The sequence below is a fragment of the Lutra lutra genome, chromosome X (genome assembly GCF_902655055.1).
Source record: "Lutra lutra chromosome X, mLutLut1.2, whole genome shotgun sequence".
Lineage (NCBI taxonomy): Eukaryota > Metazoa > Chordata > Mammalia > Carnivora > Mustelidae > Lutra > Lutra lutra.
Window position 1 is genome coordinate 95,906,804 of NC_062296.1, and position 20,903 is coordinate 95,927,706.

The 20,903-nt window shown below is 42.6% G+C and overlaps 1 protein-coding gene across 5 annotated transcripts in view; it reads left to right on the forward strand.

The window, feature by feature from the left end:
• Positions 1 to 20,903, forward strand: part of NLGN4X (neuroligin 4 X-linked) — a 311,928-nt gene that overhangs the window by 30,991 nt on the left and 260,034 nt on the right. For all 5 annotated transcript variants that reach the window (XM_047716551.1, XM_047716553.1, XM_047716552.1 and 2 more), the window contains exons 2-3: positions 1,805 to 1,972; positions 6,345 to 6,431. The gene's annotated coding sequence lies outside the window, so the exon portion shown is untranslated. The remainder of the gene's footprint in view (positions 1 to 1,804; positions 1,973 to 6,344; positions 6,432 to 20,903) is intronic.

Sequence of the window (20,903 nt, forward strand, 5' to 3'; positions counted from 1 at the left end):
AGAGAAATTTGTTTCTCCGTTGTTTTTCACTTGGCTTTGATAATGCTAAAAATTAAACAATTTGAACATTATATAAAGCTGGGAGCAAATCCAAGGCAGAAACAGATGTTTTATTAAATATGCATCTTTTCAAAAATGGATATAATTTGGAAGATTGTTCTGTTTGAGAGATGGGAGATAAAATTTGGGTTACATAAATTAGGTTACTTATGTTAATTTGAACATTTATATACACATCTAGAAATATCCAGGATGACCCCCCCGAAACCTAGACATACATTCTCTTCTTATCTCAGCATACCTTTTATTTCTTTTCTTCTTTTCCTTTTTTTTTTTCTATAGCTACCCAAGAAATCTCTCAAAATGAAAATTCCTCTCATCTTTCTTGCAGAAATTCGACAGGTCACTGTGACTCAAAAGAAAATTCAATAAAGGATGAATAACCCTAGGATTTTTTTTTAAATGATTTTATTTATTTATTGGACAGATGGCGATCACAATACGCAGAGAGGCAGGCAGAGAAGGGGAAGCAGGCTCCCGCTGAGCAGAGAGCCTGATGCGGGGCTCGATACCAGGACCCTGAGATCATGACCTGAGCTGAAGGCAGAGACCTCAACCCACTGAGCCACCCAGGCACCCCTAGGATTTTTAAAACATTTTTTAGGGGAACCTGGGTGGCTTAGTCAGTTAAGCATTTGCTTTTGGCTCAGGTCATGATCTCATGGTCCTGGGATCAAGCCCTGCATGGGGCTCCCTGCTCATTGGGAAGCCTGCTTTTCCCTCTGCCCCGTTCCCTCTGCTCTGGCTCTCTCTCTCAAATTACATAAACAAAAATCTTAAAAAAAATTGTGGAGCATAAGGAATAACACAGAGGACTTAGGGAGAAGGAAAGGAAAAGTGAATTGGGGTAAAACGGGGGAGACAAACCATGAGAGACTGTGGAGTCTGAGAAAGAAACTGAGGGTTTTGGAGGAGAGGAGGGTGGGAGGTTGGGTGAGTCTGGTGGTGGGTATTAAGGAGGCCACAGATTGCATGCAGCACTGGGTGGGGTGCATAAACAGTGAATCTTGGAACCCTGAGAAAAATAAAATAAAATGAAAAAAAAAATTTTTTAATAGCTCTGGAATATATTTAGGTTTTTCTTTTCTTTCTTTCTTTCTTTCTTTTTTTTTTAGGTTTTATTTATTTATTTGACAGGCAGAGATTACAAGTAGACAGAGAGGCAGGCAGAGAGAGAGAGGAGGAAGCAGGCTCCCTGCTGAGCAGAGAGCCCGATGTGGGGCTCGATCCCAGGATCCTGAGATCATTACCTCAGCCAAAGGCAGAGGCTTTAACCCGCTGAGCCACCCAGGCACCCTGATATATGTTTAGGTTTTAAAAAAGAGTTTCTCTTCTCCTGGTTTTGTACACGTGTGTGCAAGCCTGGTGCAGACATTCGTAACGGTGCTGCTGAGGCCTAGGGAGTCCCGAGCTGAGTCATAGTGTGGACCTCTTGAGGACCCCATGGGCTCTGGTGCAGCTGCCTGCTCGTGCTTTCTGTAGGCTCTACTCTGATAAATATGGCCCTTCTCACCCTCCTCTCTTTAGACCCTCTCCTCTGCAGCTCCTAAGACTTTCCTAGGGTGCTCACCTGCACCTGGCCTGGTACTTTGTATTCTTTTATCAGTGGAGTTTTAGACAATATTTATTACAAGTTACTTAGGTACGAAGGGATACAATCATATCAGTGCCCTCTTGGAAAGCCAGACGCCCACGAATGCCATCTTTTAGGAAGGCATTTATATCTTTCTCTCTTGTATTCTAGGTATCCCCTTGACCTACTACCCAGGGTGAATGGGAATGGCTATGAACGTCTTCACGAAGCCCTGCGTCTTCAGTTGTAAAGATGAAAGCATATGGAGAGGTTTCCTTGAAGCATTGTCTTAGTGTGGAGCTCATCATTCTCCACTCCACGCCTCCTGTTCCTCAAAAGGTCTGTATGCTTTGACGAAGGTACTGTCTACAGGCTAAGATTCTGTTGAAATGAAATGATAATGTTATGGCAACATTTGCTAATATATTAATGAGCTATAATATTGTTAATATATTAGTGACTCATAAATATTGCTTTAATTACGGCTCAGTCGCTAGGCTATGCGACTCTCAATCCTAGGGTTGTAGGTTCAAGTCCTATGTTCGGTGCGGACATGACTAAAAAAACCAAAAAAATGAAAGAAAACCACAAAACTTTAAAAAAAGGATTCTTTTCTATATCAATGAATAAATATTAAGTACAGAGTAATTCATTACAAATGTAAGTACGTGATAGGGTATAGTTTCTGTGTCAAACCTTAGATTATAAAGTGTAATGTGACTTCCAAAATAATCAGCAATTCGTAGTCACATTTCTCTGTCTTTTAAGGCCTTCAATATAGGCCATGCAGTCCAAATGTAATAGTAAAATCAAGAAGTATTTTTTTTTCATAGTCAATATTGCATCCCCAAAACATATTTTATTAATATGTTTTCCCCAAATATTACAGGTTTTTAAAAATTAGCATATAATGTATTATTAGCCCCAGGGTACAGGTCTGTGAATCATCAGGCTTACATACTTCATAGCACTCACCATAGCACATACCCTCTCCAATGTCCATAACCCAGCCACCCTATCCCTACCCCCTCACCCCCAGCAACCCTCAGTGTGTTTTGTGAGATTAAGAGTCTCTTATGGTTTGTCTCCCTCCCCAGCTCCATCTTGTTTCATATTTCTCTCCCTACCCGCCATGACCCCCTGCCCTGCCTCTCAAATTCCTCATATCCAGAGAGATCATATGATAGTTCTCTTCTCTTATTGACTTATTTCGCTCAGCCTAATACCCTCTAGTTCCAACCATGTCTTTGCAAATGTCAAAATTTCATTTCATTTTTGATAGCTGCATAGTATTCCATTGTGTGTGTGTGTGTGTGTGTGTGTGTGTGTGTGTGTGTGTGTGTATATCCCACATCTTCTTAATCCATTCATCTGTGGATGGACAGCTAGGTTCTTTCCATAGTTTGGCTATAGTGGACGTTGCTGCTGTAAACATTGGGGTGCACATGTCCCTTCAGATCACTACATTTTGTATCTTTAGGGTAAATACCCAGTAGTCAATTGCTGGGTCGTAGGGTAGCTCTATTTTCAACTTTTTGAGGAACCTCTATGATGTTTTCCAGAGTGTCTGCACCAGCTTGCATTCCCACCAACACTGTAGGAGGGTTCGCCTTTCTCTGCAACCTCACCAACACCAAGAAGTATTTTTATCTTAAAAAAAGTAATATTTTATTTTATTTTTATTTTTATTTTTTTAAAGATTTTATTTATTTATTTGTCAGAGAGAGCGAGGGAGAGAGAGCGAGCACAGGCAGACAGAATGGCAGGCAGAGGCAGAGGGAGAAGCAGGTTCCCTGACGAGCAAGGAGCCCGATGCGGGACTCGATCCCAGGACGCTGGGATCATGACCTGAGCCGAAGGCAGCTGCTCAACCAACTGAGCCACCCAGGCGTCCCAAAAAAAGTAATATTTTAATCTAGAGAGTTTATTCTTTAACCTTCTTTAACCTTCTTTAACATTCAACACATGACTATATCTTATAATTTAGCTTCAAATACACAAAGTAAGGCTTCCCACAGCATGTCCCATGGTGAATCATGAAGCTGAAAACACATGAGAAAAATGGTGTATTTGCATGGGGGCATGTTGGTGATTTGTATCCTTCCTTGATTTTCAATGGTTAGTCCCAAAGTGGCAGTAACTTGGATGAATATCCTAATGGGCCCATCTCTGTCTCAGACTCCTCAGTGTTGGGCAGTTTCTCACACAAAAACCAGTCTGGGAGAATGCTACGTTGTGAGTTCACACCTAAAGGGTTATCCTTGATGAAGAAACTAAAAATATTTGGAATGTATTTAGCCTTGAACAGCAGGAGACATAATACAATAAGATTGGGGGAGGGTAGGCTCCATTAAGAGAGGTGGGGGAGATGATGGGATGGGGGAAGCAGGACAGGTAGAAGCATTCCTGATGTAGGGTGTACCAGCTTTGAATACCAGTTGGTATTATGGTATACAGATGAACAGAGTTCCTTCCAGAGACTTCCACTCAACTAGATGACCATGGGATGGGACTATTGATTTTGTTCTATCAGATTTTAGTAATATCAGATTTTATTTTAATTTATTATTATTATTTTTAAAGATTTTATTTATTTACTTGACAGACAGAGATCCCAAGTAGGCAGAGAGGCAGGCAGAGAGAGAGGAGGAAGCAGGCTCCCTGCTGAGCAGAGAGCCCGATGTGGGGCTCAATCCCAGGACCCCAGGACCATGGCCTGAGCCAAAGGTAGAGGCTTCAACCCACTGAGCCATCCAGGTGCCCCAGTAATATCAGATTTTAAAATAAAACACATGTTGATATAACTAATCATTCCATCCTACTTGCGTACCTTAAAAAAAAAATAACAAACAAAGCAAGAAACCAACAAAAACTCAACCTTAAGATAATAATTAAGGACCATTTCTCTCGTCCCCATCACAAGAAAGAAAAAATTCGACCAGTCAGATATAATTCATACTAATTTTTCTAGGACTTTCCTGAACTACATATATAGTTAACTTTGTAGTTGTGTATTTAACATTTGTTTATGGGTGGGAGCCAAGAGTTACCTGTGATCAGGTGAAATAGAAATAGGACCAGTTTTCAAGTATTAATGATACAGTGTGGGGATAGCTGGTATTCAGTGAGCGTCTACTGCCTACATCACTCATGCACGATGACTTTGTCATTGCTGTGGATATCAACTACCCATTTTGTGGGTGAAAACCATCCCAGCTGCAGATTCCCACAGTGTGGGGGCTGAGGATGTGGAACAGAAAAGATGTTCATTGTCTCACCTGAGCCCGGGTAGCAGGGTACCTTGTATGAGTCCAGCCCTCCGTTTGCAGCTCTATGCTCTTGGGCTCATTGCCTAATATCCTTCTGGTTCCCCCTTTTCAGCTCACGGTGATAATGCTCTTCCCTACCTTCTATGCTTCTTGAGAAGATGATGTGTGAAATGTTGACCCACTATGTTCATGTTAGCTATGATCATTCATTTAGTGATGAGGCAGCTTGATTTGGTCAAGTGTGTGGTCGTGGACTTACAGGGAGACTCAGCTCTGCCTCCCTCTGCCACAAAGCCTATGAGCCATGTGACTTAGCGTGTGAACACTGGTTTTCCAACTATAAAACAGGTGTTCTTATAGCCACACAGCACGGCTATAGAAGGGTCCGAGGTGGTGAATGCCATTGTGATTGTTGTGATGTACGAATTCATTTTCAAAAATATATTTAATCAACACTGTTCCTGAAACCCCTAGTAATAAGTAATTGTGCTAGATGTTATGAGTAATCAAAGCATCCTTAAAATAGGACCCCGCCTTCCAGCAGTTTAATAATGTGCTAGCTCGTTAGCTTTGAAACCCAAAGACCTCATCTACTTGGTCCTAAGACTCCTCAAGCGTTGAGGTAGCATGAGAAGTGCATTAAATTAGGTAGTCTCTCTTTCTGCTCCCTCTCCTTCCTAGCGCTCTGAAATGGTGTCCGTGGCAAGCTGGTATTCTGTCAAATAGCTCACAAGGACCCACTTGTCTTGTTGTGATCGTCACTTGTAAGTAGAAGGGGCAGCGTCGCGTGAGAGTCACCCTCTAGACAGAAGATTCCATTTTGAGATGACAAGAAGAATGCTCGACGATCCTGCGATGATTACTGCTGCAGTGAACGCGAGTTTTCTCACAGCGCAGCCAGGAAAGAGCCCAGTGTTTTGTCTTCCCATCCTGACCCATTGCTGTAGGGGAAAGAATGATGTCTTCAGACTCAGGCTTAGTTCTTCCAAATAAACGATTTCTAGAACACAAATGGGCTCTCTTGGCCAACTGCGTTTTGCAAGGATTTAAAACTCTTAACTTAAATAAGCTAAATTGCACGTAGACATGCGTTAAATTGATTGTCATCATCAACAAACGTGGAACAGAGCCGGAATGAATGCAGAGGAGACTGGAATTCTTAATCTGTCTCCATTGATTCTAAAAATCGTTGTGCCACGTGATGACCGGCATGGTGGGTTGTGGTTTCTACAGTTAGCCACCCCTGTGCAGGTATCCTGTCACGATGATCACCTAGACTGATGAAGAACCCAGTTAAGAATCCCTTTCTGCCATTACCAGCTGGTTCCTATAACAACCCGTAAGAAAGGTTATGTGAGCAATAGAACATTGGCTTCGAAGCGGGCTCACCAATCTCTTTTATTGAGTGCACCAATGTCTCTTTGTCGTTTTTATCTTAATAGGAACGGATGTGTTGAGATGGAAAAGACGGCAACCATATGTCCATGGAGGCATTTTTAAAGGCATCTTCTCAGAAGGACAATGTGATGGTGAGTATCAAAAGTGATCGTTGACTTCTGCCTACTTACATTATTGAGGCATTTGTAGCCTGGGTAAACCAAATCTAGCAATGCTTTCTGACCACTTTTGTAGTAAAAATAGTTTTCTTTCTCACAATCTATTGGAAATGAACCAAAGTGCAAAGCGGTGATGTGAAGCTCATTTGGAGTGCATTAAGGGCATGCATTGGAAATTGAGGATTTTGTAGCAATTGCTTGTTCCTTCAAATAGCTACAAGGCTGACTATATCTTATTAATTAAGTGTATGCCAATGAGAGGCTTGGCTTTCTGGTCACCTATATAAACTGCTCCAAAATTGACCCTCAAGCCCATGGGACACTGAACACCCACTCTCTTCTAGAGAGAGCATCCCAAGCTAGGAGGGCATTTGAATGGCGGTGGCCCCTTGAGAAGGGGATCCAAAATGTCAGTGGTGTGGTTCCAATGCAGGCCAAGGGCCCACTGAGACCATGGGATCTTTCTCTCTATCTGGAGAACATGAATAGAGCAGATCCCAAGGAAGGGAACATGGGTAGAATACTTTTGTGATCTCTGGTTCTGAGCACTTGTTCATGGAATCATTGCACACTTCGAAATCTGGACCTGTCCCTTCCCATGCTTAGATATGAGAAAGGATGTGTTTTAATATGTTTCAGGTGAATGGTTATGTCTTTTCATGGCTCAGCTGTCAATTCAAGCCCTGCTGAGAAAGTATTTATGATTATGTCATTCATATATCCATTATATACCATTTTTCTCATCCATCTGTGTACCAAGCTTCCAAACATTTTCCACCATTGAGACCACAATCGGCTTTCATCTTCCTTAGACTTGACCACGAAATTTCATTTCTTTCCTATGTCAGTAACAAACTTCCGTAGGATTTCTGAATTCTACAAGATTGTCAAGGTCGTGTTTTTTATATGAAACCCTTGTTTCCAAGAAACTGGATCTCCAAACTCCTCCCCCATTTACTGCTATAAAAATAAAGTGCTAGTTTTTTTTTTTCAAAGATTATTTTTAATTAACAAAGACTCATGCTGTCCCCCTTTTGTTATCAACATGCAAATTTGGAAGATGATTATAGATGGGAGAATGATTTCTATTTTGAGCTTGTGTAGGTGATTTTACCAAAGACCTTCAACATACATTTCTCATCAGCACATACACCTAAATCATCATTAACAGCACATTATGTAAATTCCTTTGTCTTATGAATTGTGCAGCTTTGTAAAAAAAAAAAAAGCCCCCCCCCCTTTTTTTTAAATTTCCCCAGCCTGTTTTATTTCCATTTTTCAGTCTGGAGGAATATTGCTATCTCAGGGCGGCATGAAGTCTTAGAATGCTTTGTCTTTCTTCTCACCCTGTCCGATGTTGGAATGGCAGCCCGATGCGGCTTGGTCATAATCGTTCTGGTAGCCGTTGTGCTAGGAGCACTTTGCTTAATACAGTCAGGCTGTCCCGCTTCCAAGGAGAAGCCGTGGTAATAGGTCTGGCATTGCGCTCTGAGCTGTGGACCGGTCACAGCTCATAATGTGACAGCTCACGTAATGAAACCCGGAGGGAGCGTTATATAAATTGCTCCATCGGGAGAGCAGAATGAGGACTTCTGTATCTTGGAAGGCCTTTTGGGTTTTGGCCATGGGCACTTGGGCTCAATCTGCATTTGAAAGCACCAGGCATTATCGACCTGTGTGTGTGTGTGTGTGTGTGTGTGTGGTGTGTGTGTGTGTGTGTGTGCGTGCGCGCGTGTGTGCAAGAGGTTGTCTATGTGCCCATCTGAATCAGGGCATGCTCAGTGGCTCTTACACTTTGGGATGACCTTGATGAGGGCTGATTCCAAATTGGAGCCTGTCTGAACCACGGTGTACTTGGCGCTCACACTTGATGAGGGGTGATCCCCAGATGGAACTTCCGGTGTTATATCCTGACGATGGCATGGCTAGATGCAAAGCTTATGATGGAGTTTTCCTGCTCGGGCATTCCCAACATGTGTCCATGAGAAGTGAGAGCTCCGTGGGTCATCGTTTGCAGTCACTGTCATTTACAAGGGGGCTGGCAGGTGCATGGGGCGACGATGCCTTGATCTAGGTCTGCTGCTAAGTAGCTCCTTCTTGATGACCAGGCTGCTGATGTAGAGATGTAGAGAACAGAGAGATGGGCATCCATTCCCCTTTCATCGGGGGACATCTGTGATTATAAATGATACAAACGAGCTTCCTAGGAAAAACATTCAGGAAGCCTCTCTGGCACTTGAAAATTTCAACATTTGACCCTTGAATCATTTTCTATACAATGTTGCCTGACCATTGTCTGCTTTGGTAACATCTGTGAAAGGAGACTCTTTGCAGTGCATTTTCATAGGTGTCTGGGATGGTTTTCAAAATTCCTCGATTTTATTCCCAAGATGGCTTATTAGTTCGGTTCAAAACTGATGACCAAGGGAAATTCCTTCCATCCTGTCCTGGAGTCCTAATTTTCATTTTTAAGTGAAGAGATGCAGAGAGATGCCTGGGTGCCTCAGTGGGTTAAGCGTCTGCCTGCAGCTCAGGTCACGATCCTGGGATCCTGGGATCAAGCCCCTCATTGGGCTCCTTGCTCAGTGGGGAGCCTGCTTCCCCCTCTGCTGCTCCCCCCACTCGTGCTTTTTCTCTAACAAATAAATAAAAATCTTAAAAAAAAAAGAGATGCAGAGGTGAACCATGAATAGGGATTTCAGGATTATATGGAATGGAATTTATGAGTACATCACAGGTCCTGATGATGAGGACTAGCGTAGGGGCTAAGAATAAATTTGAATGTTGAGATAGTTTGTTTATACTCTAGTTCTGAGCTCATTATGCCAGTAGATCTTCTATTAAACGTTTTGTGATTCAGAGGGACTGTCAATCCATTTGGTAAAGGGACTGGTATATAGATTTAAATATAATGATATAAAACTTCCATAAATATAATGTAAATATAATATATGCAATGTTATATGACTATGTCATATAAATATGTGATATGTAAAATATAATATCTAATACATGAGATAAATATAAATACTTTGGTTTTGGTTCTCCTTGATCCTTTCCCTTTGAACTATTTTCCAAACCCATAATGTTTCCTTTGCACCAACACAGTGCTTGTTGCTTTCCTCCCCAATTTAATGCTGCTTTTCTGCCGAAATGATATATTTCAGAGTAGAATAACGGGGTAATTGTATCTAGTTTCGTAGATTCTTTTACATATTTATGAGTTATTTATGCCCAAGTTACTTTTGTTCTTCTCTGGAGGACATCAATAAACTCAACTTTTGAGTAAATGACCTTGAAACATATGCAGACACAAGGTGAGTCAGCCATAACTTGTGGGCAAGTCACCTGTTTCTATAAATTTCTCTTGGAACCCAGTCCACACCGTGGCATTTATTTATTTATTGTCTGTGGCTCTTGTACACCTGCTGGGCCCAAATCAAATGACTGTCCCAGAGCACAGGGCCAGGAAAGCCAAACATATTTCTTCTTTGACCATATACCATGAGTTTCCCCATCCATACCTGAGGACATGGCATGATTCTTTGGAGGGCGTCAGGGCCATTCATGAAGAACATCTTGGATTCACAAATCAGTCATGAATATTAATATAAATTATGCATTCATGTAGAATACATGCGTGTACACATGTGTATGATCCATGTGTGCACAGATGACACGTGTATTATGTGTGTACACACATAATTAAGATATATATGCATATATGTTTTCACATGGAGAACATCTTGGATTTATAAATCAATCATGAATATTAATATAAAATAAATTATGCATGCATATATACATATGTATGATCCATGTGTGTGAACAGAGGACACATGTACTATGTGTGTACACACATAAATAAGATATATGTACATATATGTTTTCACATGGAGAACATATTGGATTTACAAATCAATCATGAATATTAATATAAAATAAATTATGCATGCATATATACATATGTATGATCCATGTGTGTGAACAGAGGACACGTGTACTATGTGTGTACACACATAAATAAGATATATGTACATATATGTTTTCACATGGAGAACATATTGGATTTACAAATCAACCATGAATATTAATATAAAATATGTCTGCATATACGATACATACATGTACACATACATGCATGTATGATGCATGTGTGTGCACAGATGATACGTGTATTATACATGTACATACATATACATAAGATATATGTGCATACATGTTTTCACATGGAGAACATCTTGGACTCACAAATCAGTCATGAATATTAATATGAAATAAATTATACGTGCATCTACAGTACATACATGTGCACACACACATTATATATGCATGTGCACAAATGATACACGGATTATATATGTACACACATAAATAAGGTATGTACATGCATGTTTTCACATGGAGAACATCTTGGATTCCAAATCAGTCATGAATATTATAAATTATACATGCATCTATGATGCATACATGTACACACATGCATATGTCATAGGCATGTGTACAGATGATACATGCATTATGCATGTACACACGTGTATAAGGCATGTGTGCATACATGTTTTCACATGGAGGACATCTTGCATTCACAAATCAGTCATGAACATTAGCATAAAATAAATTATGCACGCACACATAACATAGCACACACATGCATGTGCATATGACACACATGTGCACACGAGGCATGTACTAGGCATGTGCGCACATATACACAAACTACATGTGTGTGCATGCATGTTTTCACATTGCGAATTCCATTAATGCCTCCTCTACACTCTTTTAGACATTGAGCTGGTGTTCGTAACCTGCAACATGGTACGCATGCGTGAGTGGGGTCTGGGAGCACTCGGGAATGTCACCTGTGACGTCTCCACGCAGCAAGGAGAGATTTGACGACCATCCACACAGCATGTGTGATGCCGCAGACACACACCTGTTATCATGCCTCCTCTTCAACTGTTGTAGCTATAATTCTGATCCCTACCTCTGTTAGGACTCAGGCTCCCAATTAAGGACCGGTGTGGCCATGCCCCCATCCACTTGTTTTGTCATCTTGAAGAAAGAGCACTTGATTCAGTGCACGCAATTATCGTCACTTCATTCCGCTTCACTAAACTTTTGAGCAAAGGGCATTGGGTAAAATTAAAGCCAAGGAGTTCATTGATTCCATTTTTGGTGTGTTTGAGAATGTGAGAGCAAGAAAATTCTGACTCAGCATGCTTCCTTGAAGTGGGTAATTAATATCCATAGGGAATGGGGCTGTTTTGTTTTTTTTTCTGGCAGGTTCTTGGATGTTCTACTTGGCATGCTGTGGTAGTAAATATTAACAAACTATATTTCACTTGTAGATGATTTAGGATCTTTCGCTTAAGCATGTTCCTTTACATGCTCTACTTCTTTCCCTTTTTATAGTGACTGCCGTAACAGGAGTGTCTGTGGAATCCCTCAAGATGAATTTGTTTAACCATGACGTGGGACGATGGGGAAAGGCAACATTTAGGACTTCGGTGGGGCAGAACATAACTTAACCCATGCAAGCATGGTTAATACATTGGCCAGCAGCAGTGTTCCTTATCCCCTTACAAGAAACTAAACAGAGTGCTTTATATGCAGTTGGCAGTGGACGTAGAAAATTTTCCCTCTTCCCTGTATGGAGCACAATGCATGGCGCATAGGAGATTCTCAGGAAGGCCTGGGGTAATGCAGGTCAACACGCTCAAACCCGTAGTTTTGAAGTGGGGTGAGGCCCAGTCCTGGCTAAGTATACCATGTGGGCAAGGGACTGGACTCTCCTCTTACCTCCTCCTGTCCATTCAGCTGAGAAGGGGAGAGAATGAGCCTGCAGGAAGCCAATGTCATCCGACTCTGGGAAGGTATCCTTCTGTGCCTAAACCTTCCCTACACAGTGGTCCAGAGCTGGCCAGCCTCTGAGAGGATGCAACTTTTTTCTATTACACAGAAAATTCTTCTGCATGTCTTTCTTAATGTGATGACATCATTGCAGAACATATGTTTTGTTTTAGTAAGGGGGATTCTGACCACCCGTTAGGATGTCTGTGCTGGGGAGGGTTTCCCACACCATAACACTGGTCTCTGTCAGCAGCTGAGTGTCCTACAGTTCTACCTGGAGACAGGGTCGGATCCCACAGGGTAAGGGCTCAGTCCTGCAAGACTGCCCACCTTACACATCACACACCAATGGCAAGTTCACACTGTTACTTGTGCTTCTGACCCACAGGCTGTATAGATCAGAGGTTCCAACGATGCCCTCCTTGGGTTCCATTAATCTGCTAAAGCAGCTGATTCACAGAGCTCAAAAAGAAACATGTTACTCTCTCCATTATAGGTTTATTATTAAGGGCTACAACTCAGAAGTAGCCCAGTAACATATGGACAAAGGGTATGGCATGTTCATAGTCTCTCCAGGTCTTCCTCTCTCCCCAAGCCCTCTCCATCTTCACCAACCTGTAAGCTCTATGAACCTCATCCTTTTGGGTTTTTATGGAGGCTTCTTCATTACACAGACGTGATTGATTAAATCATTGGGGCTGGTGACCGATCCAACCTTCAGCTCTTCTCCCCTCCCTGGGGTTCGAGGTAGGTAGGTCAGAGCCAGGACAGAAAGTTCCACTTCTAATCAATCACACAGGTGTCTCTGCTAGCTACCAGCTCCCCTTCCTAGATACTTGCCAAAAATCGCCTCATAACGTAACCAAAACACCTTCATTGCTCTCACCACTTAGTAAATTCCCAGGGTTTTAGGAGCTCTGCGCTAAGAAAGATGATCAAATAAATTTTTCTTACTATAAATCCCAGTATCACACTCAGGAAGCCAGGCATTTTATTTTTATCCACAGATGAATGAGTATTATTTTCTTCCTTGAATTTTGCAAACCTAGAATAAGAAGAAAGAAAATAAATATGGTGTCTTAGGCCATTTGTCTATAGGTAACAGGCACTTAGAGGCAAAGCAGTGGCTCCTCCCTCCCCCAATTCTTGCTCTAGTCTCATATATATATGCACAGAAGAAAATAAATTATTTAGCATTGACTTATCTGTAATTAAGTCTTCTAAATGGACTAGTATTTCAGCCGCTATATTTTCTTCTCAATTACTTAGAAAATTCAAGCCTTCCTTGGGGAACGCTTGGTTTTTCACTTGTGCTTTTAATGGTAATTGATTGGCTTGTTCAAATGATGCTGTTCTGGGAAGAAGGTTAACAAATAAAATCTGGCAAGGTGACAAGGGAAGGACATCGGGTGAATGAAGAGTATTCTGAGTCCAAGATAGGTGACCTCACGAATTTCTTACCTTTCCAGAGTTACCAATTCATGAGGGAGGTGAAGTTTACAACGGGACAGGGGCTGGCCACAGAGTCATCGTTTCAGAATAGGTGTTCCTTTGGTCTGTCACTGGTAGGATTTACACGTCAAAGCCTTTTCTAATCATGACTTCATTAGAAATCTCCACTAATTTAATATCTCAAGTGGTCTCCTGTTGAGTGTGGAACCCAACCTGGGGCTCAGTCTCATAACCTTGAGATCATGACCTGAACTGAGACCAAGGGTCAGTTGCTCCACGGGCTGCAGCCCCCAGGCACCATTAATTTAATTGTTTTGATAAGATATCATACGTTGCACATTAAAAATATTTAATCCCAATAATTGCTCAAAAGTTAATGAATGAGGGCAACTGCAGCTGACAGTGCATGACTGTCCTTTATCATTTTATGTTTGGAAACATCAGATTATCGTGCCAACGTGTCCTGGTACCGATCCCGTTTCACCACTACCACCATTGAAAAAGCATTCCCATTTCTGTGGTTTAAAGTCTTAGAACCAGTCTCGGAAATGATGTGACGTCAACCATAGCTTACATTTTTTAAAAGGAACAAAATATTATTGAGTGGGATTCCAGTATAGCTGACCAGAATAAGAGTGGATTTAAGGAGGAAGTCTGTTTAAGTCAGTTTCATCGAACGTGTGTGGTGGTGTTTCAAGGTATTCTCAACAGTGCTGCCATCTTTGTTTTTGTGACTCTGAAAATCCTTGGTTTGGTCTATTTTAAAGAGTCATTGGAACAATCCTTTTTTTTTTTTTCCCCCTAAAGAACTTACCAAATAATTTGACTGTTCAGGGCTAAGAAAACAAACACCAGCTCTAATAGTGCACGTGTCCTCACCAATGCTCTGTGCTAGATGCTCGATGATCTCTCTTCTTCGTTTCTTATGTGCACTGTATTTGGAAATGAAGTGGCATTCTTGCATATCCAAAAGGCACCACTCTGCTGTTCTGTACCTTTGCCTGCTCTGTGTTTCTTAAAAAATGAGTGATCATTATGTTCCTCTGTTGCTACTCTTCCTCCCAGGCATGAGTTTCTCATGGCTGCTGTAATGGATGATCACAACCTTAACGGTCTGCACAGCACACGTGAATGAATACAGCTCTGGATGCCAGTTGTTGGGGGCAAACACCCAAGCGTCCCCATGGGCTCGTGCCTCCTGCAAGTGCTTGGGGAGGACATGTTTTCTTGCATTTTTGCACATCAAGGGGGTGGCCACCCTTCCTTGCCTTGTGGCTCCATATTCCTTTTCACCTCTCTACTTACTGGTCACATCGAGTCCCATCTTCTTCTCTGATGCCCTGCTGCCTTCTTCTAGTAAGGAACTTGTAATTCCTCTGGGCTCACCCAGATCATCCAGCACCATTTCTCCCATTTCACGGTCCTATATTTAATCACATAGGCAAAACCCTTGTGAAGTCCTTTGCTGTGGAAGGTTACATACACTTGACTCTCGAACAATATGTGTCCAAACTTCCCAGGTTCACTAATACATACAATTTTTTTTAAAGAAGTTTTTATTTATTTGACACACACAGAGAGAGAGAGTACAAGCAGTGGGGAGTGGAAAGCAGAGGGGGAGGGAGAAGCAGACTCTCCACTGAGCAGAGAGCCTGATGCAGGGCTTGATCCCAGGATCCCGAAGTCGAGACCTGAGCTGAAGGTAGATGATTAACCAACTGAACCACCAAGGCACCCTGAATTTCTTTTTATCAATATAGCCTTGTAAATGTATTTTCTCTTCCTTGTGATTTTCTTAAGAACGTTTTCTTTTCTCTAGCTTACTTTGTTGTACAAATACAGTACATAATACATAGAATGTACAAAATATGTGTAAACTGACTTTATGTTTTTGGTAAGGCTTGCAGTCAACAGTTGGCTAGAAGTAGGTATGTTTTCGGGGAGTCAGAAGTTAGAGGTGGATTTCCAATTGCAGAGGGGTCAGTGCCCCATTGTTCTAGGATCAAGGGTTCTGGGGGATTTGCATATGCATGACTTTGGGGACGTGCACTCTTTAGTCTACCATGTATAGTTGGCCATGATCTTGGGAGTGCCTGGAGATGAATCTCAGCTGTCCTCATCAATGACCTCCAGGACATCGGTCTCCTTCCTTGGGATGCTCTTTTCATGTGTGATGAGCTCTTGTTTCTCCCTCTCCTTCCTGAGGCTGTTTCTCAGTCTTTCCGTAAGAACCCTCCTGACTTCTCCTTCACTGAAGTTTAGTTTAGCTCTCACTCACAAGTATATGCACTTAGCATGCTCCTTCCTTCTTTGCTGTCCCCTTCTGGAGTCCTACCCTCTGTACTTGAGGATGGGTGTGTCTGGAAGACACCTCGCCTTGTGTGAACAAAGACTGGGGGCTACTGGGATGGCCTTTGGTGACTTGGGCAAGGTCCTCATTGAACCCCATTTCTCATATCCTTCCACGTGCTCTGTCCTGGGCAGCTTGAACCATTTGGAACCTTCCGGAATCAGCAGTGTTGACTCAGACCCTCATGTGTTGTGATGTGCTAGCTGACCTTTCTTCCTATATCTGAGTTTCTGAAAAAATCCTGTTCCATCTAATGTCATGATGTCACCTGAATGTCATTTCCCAGGGAAGCCTTTCTCCTCCATGATGATCATTTATTGAAGAGGGCATCTTTGTTAACCTGCATTCTCCTCCCTATTTGCTTAAGTGTCTGACTTCCTAGTGAGCCTGAAAAATCCCTCAAATATAGGAAATATTTTCTGTTTTTTAAAGATTTTATTTATTTATTTGAGAGAGAGAGAGAGAGAGAGAGAGAGAGAGAGAGCGCACAGGCAGGCAGAGGGGCAGCAGAGGCAGAGGGAGAAGCAGGCTCCCTGTTGAGCAAGGAGCCTGATGTGGGACTCGATTCTAGGATGCTGGGATCATGACCTGAACCGAAGGCAGCTGCTTAACCACTGAGCCACCCAGGCATCGCAGGAAATATTTTCTATTATGGTAACCACCACCCCCATCTGACACAATGCCCCTACACAGTCCAAAGTGAATTACTGAATTAATTGAATTACTACTTAATTATTGAATTATTGAATAAATAACACAAGAACGACGAAGTCAGTCCTTGGTGACAGTGTCATGACTTTGTCCATCTCTCATAATATATTCATTCCATAGCATGTGCGTCTCTGTGTGAGGTATATTATAATGGATTACGAAAGAAGTCATTGAACTTGAGGATGTTCTTTGTTACCGTAGAATTTATTCACATGCATGTAGAGTGGTCAAAAGAGGGCCAAGTTTCCTAATGACCATACCCTATCCTAATGTTTCTGGGCAGCCGTGGATGTAGCTAGGAAGATGAGAATGAAGTTCTCCCCGAAGCACATAGACTTATCATGACTGTTGCTTGGAGGGAGACAGGCACAATATTGGAGCCTCCTAATGCAATAGTGTTTTCCCTAGAAATGCTTTACCTTCACTTGACTTAAAGAAAAATGTAGGCCAGGGTAGTGGAAATGAACCGATAACCTTGTGCCGTTGCATAGGGCTTTGCTCCAGGGGAGATCCTGAAGAATAAAGCTCTCAGAATTACATCAAGAAATCAAAGTGAAGATTGAAAAAATAATGCAGTCAGCAGTTTAGACTTTGTGAAGGTCGTGGGGAGAACACTTATCTGGAGTTTACAGTAACTCTGATATCTCTTCATTTTTGTTGTTTTGTTTTTATTTTTTCAGGAAAATCATAGTCAAAGATTGTTTTCTTCTTAACAGTTTCTGCTGCTACTTTCTATTTAGAAACATAAACAAATGCATGTAGCATTCATTATCTACGATAAGCGGACATATCCAGCATTCCACTGCAAGCCTGTCGTTACGGTTTAGTGTAGCACTCACTCACGTGCATATGTACTTAGCATTTTTGTTCTTTGTAGGTTTCTTGTCTTAGAGTCTTTTCAAATTGAACCTGGTTCCTAAGGATACACATCCATTGTTCAAACACAAAATGAGGTGAATTTATTAAAAACTCAAAGGGATCTTAGTGACAGCACATTCATCTATTTTAGTCATGTCTCGTAAGCTCTGAAAAGGTGGACACTTGTCTTCAGTGCGATAACAGGGAGTCCTAAGGGGATGTCTCTAGGAAGACAGAAAGGGACCTCAGTTACAGCCTTGTAAGCTGAGAAGAAGCCACCTACTTCTCCCCCTTGTTTTTGCACTTGGCTTCAGCTGGATCTTTGATGGTGTCCTTGTGATGTGCACTTTTGGTCCTGAGGGAGAAGTACCTGCTCTCTCCACCCGCTTGACCTGAGACATTAGGATTCAGATGGCGAGTAGGGAGTACGGAGAAGGCTGAGCTCAGTGAGAGCCGTCTGAGCAGATGAAGTTCATGTGAACCAACGCTGATCAGATGAGGTTGGTGTGAACCCGACACTGAACAGATGAGGAGGGTGTAAACCAACACTGAACATATGAGGATGGTGTGAACCCAACACTGAGCAGATGAAGAGGGTGAGAACCCAGCACTGAGAAGATGAGGAGGGTGTGAACTCAACCCTGAGCAGATCAGGAGGGTGAGAACCCAACACTGAGCAGATGAGGTTGGTGTGAACCCAATACTGAGTAGATGAGGAGGGTGTGAACTCAACACTGTGCAGATGAGGAGGGTGTGAACTCAATACTGAGCAGATGAGGAGGGTGTGAACCCAGCACTGAGCAGATGAGGAGGGTGTGAACCCAGTACTGAGAGGAGGAGGATGGTGTGAACCCAACACTGAGCAGATGAGGAGTTGTGAACCCAACACTGAGGAGATGAGGGTGTTGTAAACCCAACACTGAGCATATGAGGAGCTGTGAACCCAACACTGAGGAGATGAAGTGTTGTGAACCTGATACTGAGCAGATGAGGAGGGTGTGAACCCAACACTGAGCAGATGAGAAGGGTGTGAACCAAAACTGAGCAGAGGAGGAGGGTGAGAACCCAGCACTGAGCAGATGAGGAGGGTTGAACCTGACACTGAGCAGATGAGGTTGGTGTGAACCCAACACTGAGCAGATGTGGTGGGTGAGAACCCGATACTGAGCAGATGAGAAGGGCGAGAACCCGACACTGAGCAGATGAGGAGGGTTTGAACTCAACACTGAGCATATGAGGAGGGTGAGAACCCAACACTGAGCAGATGAAGAGGGTGTGAAGCAACACTGAGCAGAGGAGGAGGGTGAGAACCTGACACTGAGCAGATGAGGTTGGTGTGAACCCGACACTGAGCAGATGTGGTTGGTGTGAACCCAACACTGAGCAGATGAGGAGGGTGAGAACCCAGCACTGAGCAGATGAGGAGGTATGAACCCAACACTGAGGAGATGAGGAGTTGTGAACACAACACTGAGGAGATGTGGCATTGTGAAACTGACACTGAGGAGATGAGGCGTGGTGAACCCAACACTGAGGAGATGAGGTGTTGTGAACCTGACACTGAGCAGATGAGGAGGGTGTGAACCCAACACTGAGCAGATGAGGAGGGTGAGAACCCAACACTGAGCAGATGAAGAGGGTATGAAGCAACACTGAGCAGAGGAGGAGGGTGAGAACCTGACACTGAGCAGATGAGGTTGGTGTGAACCCGACACTGAGCAGATGAGGTTGGTGTGAACCCAACACTGAGCAGATGAGGAGGGTGAGAACCCAGCACTGAGCAGATGAGGAGGTATGAACCCAACACTGAGGAGATGAGGAGTTGTGAACACAACACTGAGGAGATGTGGCATTGTGAACCTGACACTGAGGAGATGAGGCGTGGTGAACCCAACACAGAGGAGATGAGGTGTTGTGAACCCAACACTGAGGAGATGAAGTTTGTATGAATCTGACACTGAGCAGATGAGGAGGGTGTGAACCAACACGAGCAGATGAGGAGGGTGAGAACCCCACATAGAAGAGATGAGGAGGGTGTAAATCTGACAGCAGATGAGGGCATCAGCATCAGTGAGGAACCACCCAGTGACCAGACAAGGTATCCCACATGCACACTGGGAAATTACAGTATCTGGGTTTGTTGTCTCTTAGCAATGCCATAAAAATCACATAAATAGCAGGACTTGCAATTTTAACCTACTCTATTTTTTAATGACTTCTTCAAAGCTCTTGACACTCATGGGAGGTGGTTTACATGTAGGATGGTGTGATCTTGTCTCTGGGATGACATTACTGGAAACCTTACCCCCTTCTCCTGAGTATATTACTGTTTTATAGTCTTTGTCAACAAAATATGCCCAATTTTCCTTACCAAGCCATCCTCAGCATTTCAGTGTTTTTTTTTTTTTTTTTTTTTTTTTTTTTTTTTTTTTTTTTTTTTTTAAGGTATTAAGGCATAGGAGCTTTCTTGGCTCTTCAAAAGCTTGACTTGATGTTGTCTCATTGCCAGTCCCATGGACTGTAGCATTCCTGGGTTTTACCTGAGTTACATGAACTGTGTTAGCGTTCTCACACAAGTGACAAGATCAATGGATACTTAGCATTTCTGTATTTTACTCATTTTTAGAAGTCCATGAGGGAGATGTGTTTCTCTTGCTCATGCATGATCTTGAATGATGGGCACACTGGTGATGATGGTGATTGTCAGCACATTGCAATACCTGATTTAAAGAAAATGAAATAGTCAGGGCCAGAATAATTATGGATGGATTTGCTGGCTCTGTGGCTTTCAACCTTCCTTTCACATGAGTAGTCCTATTTGACTGGTTAGGCAGAGATATCTTGTCCATTTTCCATGGGTAGAAATTGAGTTCTAAGGAAGTGAATTGGTTGCCAGAAAAATCACTGTGGGCTCTTGTTCAGTGATTGTCTCCTCCATTGGGTCCACAAGGATCCCAGGATATGGTGACTTCCTACAAGTATAGATAGACAAAATCAACAGATGAATCCTGTGATTTGCTCTGGTATCAGAACATAGTGGGCGAACGTGATCACATCCGATTGTGCTATAGTATGTCATCAAGCCTGCCTTTACCTCAGGTGGTCACGGAAACCATAGTAATATTCAAAAAACACCGAGGGAGAGCGTGAAGGTCGGCCAGGGCTACGGTGACATCTGAAATCTGTCAGCCCCCGTTGTCCCACTTTCTAAATGTCAGGTG